Source organism: Macrobrachium nipponense, chromosome 28 (assembly GCF_015104395.2).
Source record: "Macrobrachium nipponense isolate FS-2020 chromosome 28, ASM1510439v2, whole genome shotgun sequence".
Taxonomy (NCBI): domain Eukaryota; kingdom Metazoa; phylum Arthropoda; class Malacostraca; order Decapoda; family Palaemonidae; genus Macrobrachium; species Macrobrachium nipponense.
Window position 1 is genome coordinate 27,347,800 of NC_087217.1, and position 9,727 is coordinate 27,357,526.

Sequence of the window (9,727 nt, forward strand, 5' to 3'; positions counted from 1 at the left end):
CAACATTAGATGAAGAACAGGATACAAAATACCTGGGAATAATGGAAGGAGGAGATATAAAACACAAGAGATGAAGGACACGATCCGGAAAGAATATATGCAGAGACTCAAGGCGATACTCAAGTCAAAACAAATCAACGCCGGAAATATATGAATAAAGCCATAAACACATGGGCAGTGCCAGTAATCAGATACAGCGCAGGAATAGTGGAATGGACGAAGGCAGAACTCCGCAACATAGATCAGAAAACCAGGAAACATTAGACAATACAAAGCACTACACCCAAGAGCAAATACGGACAGACTATACATAACACGAAAGGAAGGAGGGAGAGGACTACTAAGTATAGAGGACTGCGTTAACATCGAAAACAGAGCACTGGGGCAATATCTGAAAACCAGTGAAGACGAGTGGCTAAAGAGTGCATGGGAAGAAGGATAATAAAAGTAGACGAAGACCCAGAAATATACAGAGACAGGAGAAAGACAGAAAGAACAGAGGACTGGCACAACAAAACCAATGCACGGACAATACATGAGACAGACTAAAAGAACTAGCAGCGATGACACATGGCAATGGCTACGAGGGGAGAGCTAAAGAAGGAAACTGAAGGAATGATAACATCTGGCACAAGATCAGGCCCTAAGAACCAGATATGTTCAAAGTACGATAGACGGAAATAACATCTCTCCCGCCATATGTAGGAAGTGCAATACGAAAAATGAAACCATAAACCACATAGCAAGTGAATGCCTGCACTTGCACAGAACCAGTAACCAAAAAGAGCATGATTCAGTGGCAAAAGCCCTCCACTGGAGCCTGTGCAAGAAACATCAGCTACCTAGCAGTAATAAGTGGTACGAGCACCAACCTGAAGGAGTGATAGAAAACGATCAGGCAAAGATCCTCTGGGGACTATGGTATCCAGAACGGATAGGGTGATACGTGCAAACAGACCAGAGTTGACGTTGATTGACAAAGTCAAGAAGAAAGTATCACTCATTGATGTCGCAATACCATGGGACACCAGAGTTGAAGAGAAAGAGAGGGAAAAAATGGATAAGTATCAAGATCTGAAAATAGAAATAAGAAGGATATGGGATATGCCAGTGGAAATCGTCACCCATAATCATAGGAGCACTAGGCACGATCCCAAAGACCTGAAAGGAATCTAGAAAAAACTAGAGGCTGAAGTAGCTCCAGGGACTCGTGCAGAAGAGTGTGATCCTAGAACGGCACATACTAAAGGAGAGTGATGGACTCCTAAGGAGGCAGGATGCAGCCCGGAACCCCACACTATAAACCTACCACCCAGTCGAATTGGAGGACTGTGATAGTAGCAAAAAAAAAAAAAAAAAAAAAAAAACCCTAATATACAATTTACTTCCCCAAAAAAGCAAATAGTGATATAAGCAAAATATAATGTACAATATAAAATCTATGACAGATAGATAGATAGCTAGATTGATAGATAGACAGTGAAAGTGAGAAATAGAGAGGGTACGAGGGGGGAAGGAGAGGGAGGAGAGATAAAAATAATTCATTTCTATATCACGAACGTGTTCCCCTTGTCTGTGACATTTATGCTGCCATTATCATTATGGCTTCTCCATCCCTCTGTTTCATGTCTACTCAGTTCTAATGGTTATGAGATTAAAGGGCTAAGTGATTTTCTTTTTCTCTTTTTATTTTCTTCTGGTTATTTTTATGCTTCTTCCAGAGGATGCCAAGGAATAAAAAGATATATCGGGGAGAATAACGTAGAAGCGATAATTAGTGCAGAATCAGATAAATGTTGCAAACAATACATCTCTCTTCTCTATCTTCCTCTTCTCTCTCTCTCTCTCTCTCTCTCTCTCTCTCTCTCTCTCTTATACGCATGTGCAAAATAGTTTGCATTTGTCTTTGATCATCCTTAAAGAAATTACATTGTAAATGATTAGAAAATATATGATTTTCATTATGCACTACAAGTGCAAATCTATCGTTAAAGCATTGAAGGTTTCGTGTATTAATTAGAAAAATAATTCGGGGGTTATAGACGATTTGTGTCTATCGAATGAACTGTTATAATCGTAATGTGTTTATTATTTTGGTGTTTTCATTTTGGTATACATTAGATCCGAAGAGATACAACTCGTGTAGAAACGACCAACAGGATCAAGGAAAAGACTGAGGCTTTGGAAGCAAATTGTCTTGCCAAGCATTTATTTTTCGTCTTCAGAGAACGGTTATACATAGGATAATTAATGCTTTATGAGTACAACGTACTCATTTTAAACCAAACATTAACGTATAAGCAAACAAAAGTCATTACACATGAAAAAACCTATAACTTCCACTCATAGTTTAACGAGCTATCTGCCATTTTACCTAGATTAATTAATGTATTTTGTTAACAACTGGATTTAGTACGCCTTCAATGCCTCTTATAGTAGTCCTCGATGAATATTTCAGCTAGGAAAGTCAAGGAAGCCATAGTTAGTCCTCCAAGCACAACAAAATAAACACCGATCAAGTGCCATGTCCTAAGAATAATAACATCGTTTTCCTGAAAAAAGAAAGAAAAAACAGACGTCATGTTATCTTCACTCAGCTGAACAGATATGCAAAATCATTGATACAGCTGATATTAATGAATAGGCAACTGGTAGTTGCTATTTAAACTATCAGTGCGTTTGTCTAATAATAAGCTGAATAGATAAGCAAAATCCTTTTTAGTTTCCTGTAAAAGCTGTTGTGCTGGCTGTGTCTGTCCGTCCTAATCTTATTCTATTATTGGTCCTGTCACTCTTAGAGGCTAGAGGAATAAAAATTGGTATTTTGATGATCCATCCTCAAATCATCAAACATACCAAATTGCAGACCTCTAGCGTCCGTAGTTTTTATTCTATTTAAGGTTAAAGTTAGCGATAATCGTGCTTCTAGCAACAATATTGGTTAGCCCACCACAGGGCAGTAGTTAAACAAACTCCTTTTTGAAAGAGATTTTGTTCTACTACTCTCAAGATTCGTTAGGATAGCAGTCCTGAACTGTAGTTCCGACTTCAAATCCATCAGATTCTTATCAAACACGAACAGAATATTAAAAATAATTTGATTTTATTCTCGAAACGAGTCATCATAATATGACGAACGTATTCCATCAATATAAACCACAAGGTACTCACGAAGTTGTAATTGGCATCTAGATCATTCATGACGACATCGTTTCCCGACTCCTTCTTTTCTTTCCGTATTTGTCTGATTCTGGTGGTCAGGACGTCTTCGATCCAGTACTCTATCAAACCACCTTCGATTAGCCCGTTTATGGTTCTCACGAAAAGATTGTAGAAGGGAGCCCCCTTCCTGGAATTGTAAATGAATGTTCCCCTGAGATTAGACTGCCATGTCCGCTGAAGTGACTGACTCTCATTTTTAACAGGAGTATAATAATTTTAAATTTCATATTTGACGAAGTTTCTACATTTTGAGATTTACAGATACTGCAGTTTTTAGAAGCGTCTTCGTAGACGAATTTGATGTCACAATATAAAGCACTAATAGCAATTTCCAGTGTGAATGTATGTTGGGTGTGTCACTTGCATGAAGAGTAATGAAAATATTTACGATTGTGATTAAAATTGAAAACAACAAATATACATAAGCAAACCAAATTTGACAGCGCCCACATGATCCTAGCACTGTCTGCAAAATGAAGATATATCGCTTGCATGAAGACGAGCGTAAATATTTACATATGTGATTAAACCTGAAAACAACAGTAATTTATAAACAAACCAAATTCGATTGTGCCCACATTAACCTAGCACTGTCTGCAAAATGGATTTGCAAATGTTGATAACTGTAAAATTACTAAACAACGAATCACTTTAATTCCTTTTATGTTATCAAGACAACGATGGGAAAAGTCGCAAGTTCTGTTTACCGAAAAGCCCAACCCATATCGGTGACGACCTTGTAGCCTGTTTTACTGAAGTACATAACGGAACGTCCAAATCTATCCGTGTACATAGTGTCAACATACGATCGGATACGATTCTTGGAAGTAATAAAGGCATATCGTCCCCCGAGGATCTTGGTCAACCCTGCTTCTATGCTGATGGGCTGTGGATGGAAGGTTCGATTTGAAGGCAGCTTAGAAGAGGTAATCGAAATGGTTCTGATGTGGAGGGCACTAACAATGCATGGTATGAAAAATAACTTCTTTATTCTAAATACATTATTTCTTGTTATTAAAAAAATCGTGACACCATATTAATAACTTCTTGACACTAAAGAAATAGTATATTTACTATATAGATAGCATTTTGACATTAAATAAAGAAAGTGTTTTTCATACTAAATAAGTAACTTCTTGACATTTAATATATAAAGTTTTTATACTAAATAGAACACATCTTGACACTAAATAAATACCGTTTTTATACTAAATAAATAACTTCTTGACACTAAATAAATAAAGTTTTTATACTAAATAGAAAACTTCTTGACACACTAAAAAAATAAGATTTTTTACCAAATAGATAACTTCTTGTAACCAAATAGGTAAAGATTTTTTTATACTAAATAGATAACTTCTTGAAACTAAATAAATAACTTTATGATATTAATAAAAAAACGCACTTTCGAAGTGAAGCCTATGTTAGAATATGCGGCCAGGTGAGCGACTAGTTTGATGCGAAAGTGGATCTGACCAAAAGGTATGCAATGCTGGTTATTTTAATGGAAGATCAGCTGATGTAGGTGTAAAATTGTACGACGGGAAATACGTCATGAATAGAGTGAAAAATAACTGACATTAGCATAAATGCTTTGATGATAGGGAATAATGATAATAAACTACAGAAGCTAATAAAAGCGTTTGGGAGTGAATGCAAGAGGATGAAGCAGAATTTGAATATGAACAAGAGTGAGGAGATGAAGAAAAGTGAAAGACAGGGAGATGGAAAATGGATGATAATCAAAATATGTTAATAAGGGGGAAAATAATAATTAGTATATTATTAAAGTCAAAGGGTTAAAGATGTTAAGGTGAATTATTCGTCGAAGTAGACGCAGCGTGAGAAAAATGAATGAGGTGAAATATGTACAAATACGTTGGAATTGAAAGATGGTTCTGGAAGTAGCATATTTATAGATAATTGTGTCATTTGGACAATGACTGGATGCAGCAAAAACATTATTTTCAGATAAAAATACCCTAGGAATCTAGGAAACGCAGGTATAAGTGCAAAATAGAGGTACATTTACATATATCTTAATCCAAATGAATATGAAATTTATATAGAAAAACCTTATTATAAACATACCTCTGAATTCTGATAGATTTGCTTTAATACGGGGTCCTGGTCATTCATGAAGTAGACCCTCGGTTGTCCCGTAAGAATCAGATCGTAGATGCCCCAGTGCCAGTTCTTTTGAGCTATCAAATCCTCGTAGCTGTTAATAGGCTTCGTCTTACTTGGGACACTGAGGTTAGCCACCAGAGATGACTTGAACACGGTGGAAATCACGAATGCTGCTATCAGCCACCATCCCACAAGAATCTAGGAAAAATTATTTTTAATACTCTCTCTCTCTCTCTCTCTCTCTCTCTCTCTCTCTCTCTCTCTCTCTCTCTCTCGTTTTGCCATTTTAGTGAGCCGTGGTTTGAATGTGTCAATGTCTTTACTATGATTCTGTGCTCAATCTTTATTTCTGGCCTTTATAGAGGAATTCATAATCTTTTAATAATCGCCCCCCCCCTCCCCCCGTTTCCTCTCTCTCTCTCTCTCTCTCTCTCTCTCTCTCTCTCTCTCTCTCTCTCTCAGAAAATGTATTGTTATAGAAAAATAAACTTCATTGCCATTTGATCACAAAAAAATGGAATTCAGGTACTTATCGTAGGTGCAGTTTAGTAAGCCATCAGAATTAGAAATAAAAAAAATCTAATATGTATAAAAATTTAAAACCTGACAGGAACCTGAGCCTTTTTGCCATAGATGAATCTATTTAGGTCAGTATAAAGAAAAGACCACAAATCAGGTATTTTGGGATGACTGGGCTTTAACTGAGCCATTAAATGTATACCACTTACCATATCTCAACTTTATTCCAGCGGGGAAAGTCTACAATGGAAAGAGTGTAACTAACCTGTCCAGGGGTGTGTGTGGGTGGGTTTTCAGGCGTATCCTCAAGCATCATACCCCAGCAGTAGAACAGGGACCTGTCCAAAGTCGTGCCTTGTATGCCTGTGAATGTTGCTCTCAATTTCTCCAGGATCCAAAGAGAAAGCGCCATGATCAAGAAGCTGACGACGAGACAAATCCACACGATTGCTGAGGACGAGAAATATTGGATCTTCTTTGTTATAACAAAACTTTGGCTAGGATATTTTATATACAACCATAGGTGGCTGTTACGTTAAGATAGATTGTTTCTGAATTTATAACTGGCCGTGATGTATACATGGTCTTCTTTGGTAATTTTGCAGTAAATGGATTGAGAGCTGTTTCCTGCAAAACAGGAAAGGGGAGTAAAAACTGTATGCTGTAAAATAATTGTACACAACCATTTCTCTGTATAAAACTGCAAGCACTCAATTAAATGTCATGTCTTGTGTATCATCCTGTATTCATTTCAAAGAGTTTGCAATTAACATCATTGTTGATAAACATCCACAAATTTCAGAGATATTTCGAAGATAAATCTTAATAAAATGTATGTGCAAGGGATGACACTAATTAATTAAAGACATGTGATACTTTGTACAGACGTTTCCGGGTATTCAGAAGTAAGCCTTTATTTGTTGATATTAATTAGAAACCAAAACTGTAAAACATTTAACAATCTACTAATGGCACTGATGATTAGTAAATAATTGTAAATATTTTATTTCATAGCTTGATGTATTTTATGGGCTTTTGTCCTAAGGCATCCTAGGCATCTCAAGTCATCCGACCTCCAGCTTACTGTGGGGTACGAGCACGTTTCCTATTATGTATAAGTTGTAAACATTATATTCCTAATTTTTTACATAAATCAAAACATGCTAGAATCTATCTAAACATAGAGCCTTGTTTCACTATCGAAAATTCATATAAATACGCTATATTTTAAAGGAATAAATTTCTGTACTGTTTAACATGCAAATCACTTACTTTTTTACATTTTCATTCTAATAGGTAAATCATAAATATCCGTTCCTGAAATTCCCGTATCTTTAACTTTTTCAGTACTTCTTTTTTAGGCTCTTGTATAGATAGACCTTTCCTACCCATCCAAAAGAACAACAAAGTAGTTTCTAGGCTTACTCCCCGAGTAAGCGCAAATGATCAGATTGTGATAAATGACATTTTACATTAGCTAAAGTAAAAAGGAAATTCAGTTGGTAAGGAATGTACTTAATCCAAATGCTAACTTTTTATTTAATACCCGTTTAAGAAAATTTCATTTTGTGAGAAACATTAGCAACATCAAACCAATTTCCATGAGATTTGTTTAATCAGCATAATATCTTTTTATGTAATACCCATTCTCTATAAAGAAAACATTCTTTCAGGCATTACCGTTCAGCGCAAAAGTCACGACGCGAAACTCATAATAATCGCAAGCAAGCAAACCTGCCATTTCCCACACGTTCACCTGCAACCACCAGCCAGCTTACCTGTAAATGGGCTAATTATGGCCAAGTATTGAGGTCGGAGCTGGGGCCTTAGGGAAACGATAATTACTTTATCGGTCTCGCAGAGGCGAGTGTGGTCCATGAGGTGGACCTTTTCAGCGCTGGTGGAAATCGTCATGCCGAAGTCGTAGATGCCTCTGTGGAGGTCTCCTGCCATGCCTGTCATGGTTCCGTTTTTCGAGGGCATCCCGAAGGACAGGTCACGCGGGGTGTAGACTTCATACCTGGAATTAGGTGGCGTTGAAATCTCCAAGGCGTCTGGGATTTGACAACTATCATATGACTGTTTTAAGTTAGATTTTTGTACCAAAGTGTATGGGAAATTAATACTGAAAATTAGCTTTAAATTCAGTTAATTTTCCTTTAAGGTATTTGTTATTTGACAACTGTCTTGTATGACCGTTTTAGAGCAAGAGCTTTGTACGAAAGTATATTGGAAATCTAGACTCAAAATCAAAGTTAAATCGTGTTAATGTAAATATCATTAATAAATAATGGTAAAGCATATCTTTGGGTTTCTTTACCAACGACATTACTGCAATGATTCAAAAAAAGAAAAGACATGAGATAAAACAAGTTATTTTAAGATACTGATATTTAACGTATTATATTCCTACTTTTTATTTCTCTCTTTGTTCAATTCGCTCATAACTATTTGCAGTTTGCTTTTGTTGTTTTCAGGCTGATGTATTATGATCCGAAACTTCATGTAGATTTCTTAAAAATATTTGTTTTCCAAATAGAGGTTTGTTTACATATGTCAAAGTTCGATACAGGCATTAGAAGCATTAGGTCAGCTGAGGATATGCTATAAAAACTAACCGATGGAAATTACTACCATGATGATTTGCAATTATTATTATTATTATTATTATTATTATTATTATTATTATTATTATTATTATTAGTGGGCACAGTTTTCCGTGTCGAAAATGATGACAATGGTTGCAGGTCCACAATAATATAGGATGTGAGTTTATGGGTTATAATGGAATTTACAAGCTTTCGAACCTTGTTCTAGGTTCATCTTTGGTCAAACACTTGACTGAAGATAAACCTAGCACAAGGTTTGGAAGCTTTTAATATCCATTAAAGAACATAAACTCACATGCTATATTATTGGGGACCTACAACTATTAATAATATAATAATATATTAGTTATTATTATTATTATTATTATTATTCATTATTATTATTATTATTATTATTATTATTATTATTATTATTATTATTATTATTATTATTGGGAAGATGATGCCTGTTCATATGGAACAAGCCCACCACATTTAACCATTAGCTTGAAATTCCAGCTTCCAAAGAATATGTTGTCCACTAGAAAGAAGTAAGGGAAGGTACAGGGAAATACAAAAAGAAGAGATAACTTGCTAATTAAAGGAATAAAAAAAGATTAATGAATAAATGATAAATAGATTAAAAATATAAGCAACTGACTAAAATAATGAAAACCTAACGCCAGATTTCAACCAGGCCTCCAAAGGATTCCTGTGACCTTACGTGAAGTTGAATGAAGAAGATAAGGCCTCGACAATCCTCCTGTCCAAGGAGTCCCTAAGAAGGACTTGTTTCGAGAGCTCCTTCAAGTTCATTTGGTAATCGACGTACGGGAAGTAGGGAAGAGCTGTCGCTCTGAGAAGAAGCCCGTGGAAATTTCTCACGACACCTGGGAGAATTACAAGTAGCTCATAAATGATCGACTCGATTAACAGATAATTCTACATTTCACACTCCTCATTTATCGTCTAACTTCATCCCCTTACCATAGTGTTGGGGATTGAGAGTATCGTTTTCTTTTGAGTTAAATTATTCTCTATATTTCATAAAAGATGACCTTCTTCAAATTAATTGACATCTTCATGAATTATATTTCTCGAATTAACATTGACGTTTAAATGTTCATGAAGTGAATTAGGTTGAAATCACACAAGAGAGAGAGAGAGAGAGAGCGAGAGAGAGAGAGAGAGAGAGAGAGAGAGAGAGAGAGAGAGAGAGAAAATATTTCGCATCTTCCCTAGATGAAGATTTCCTTCAACATGAGAGA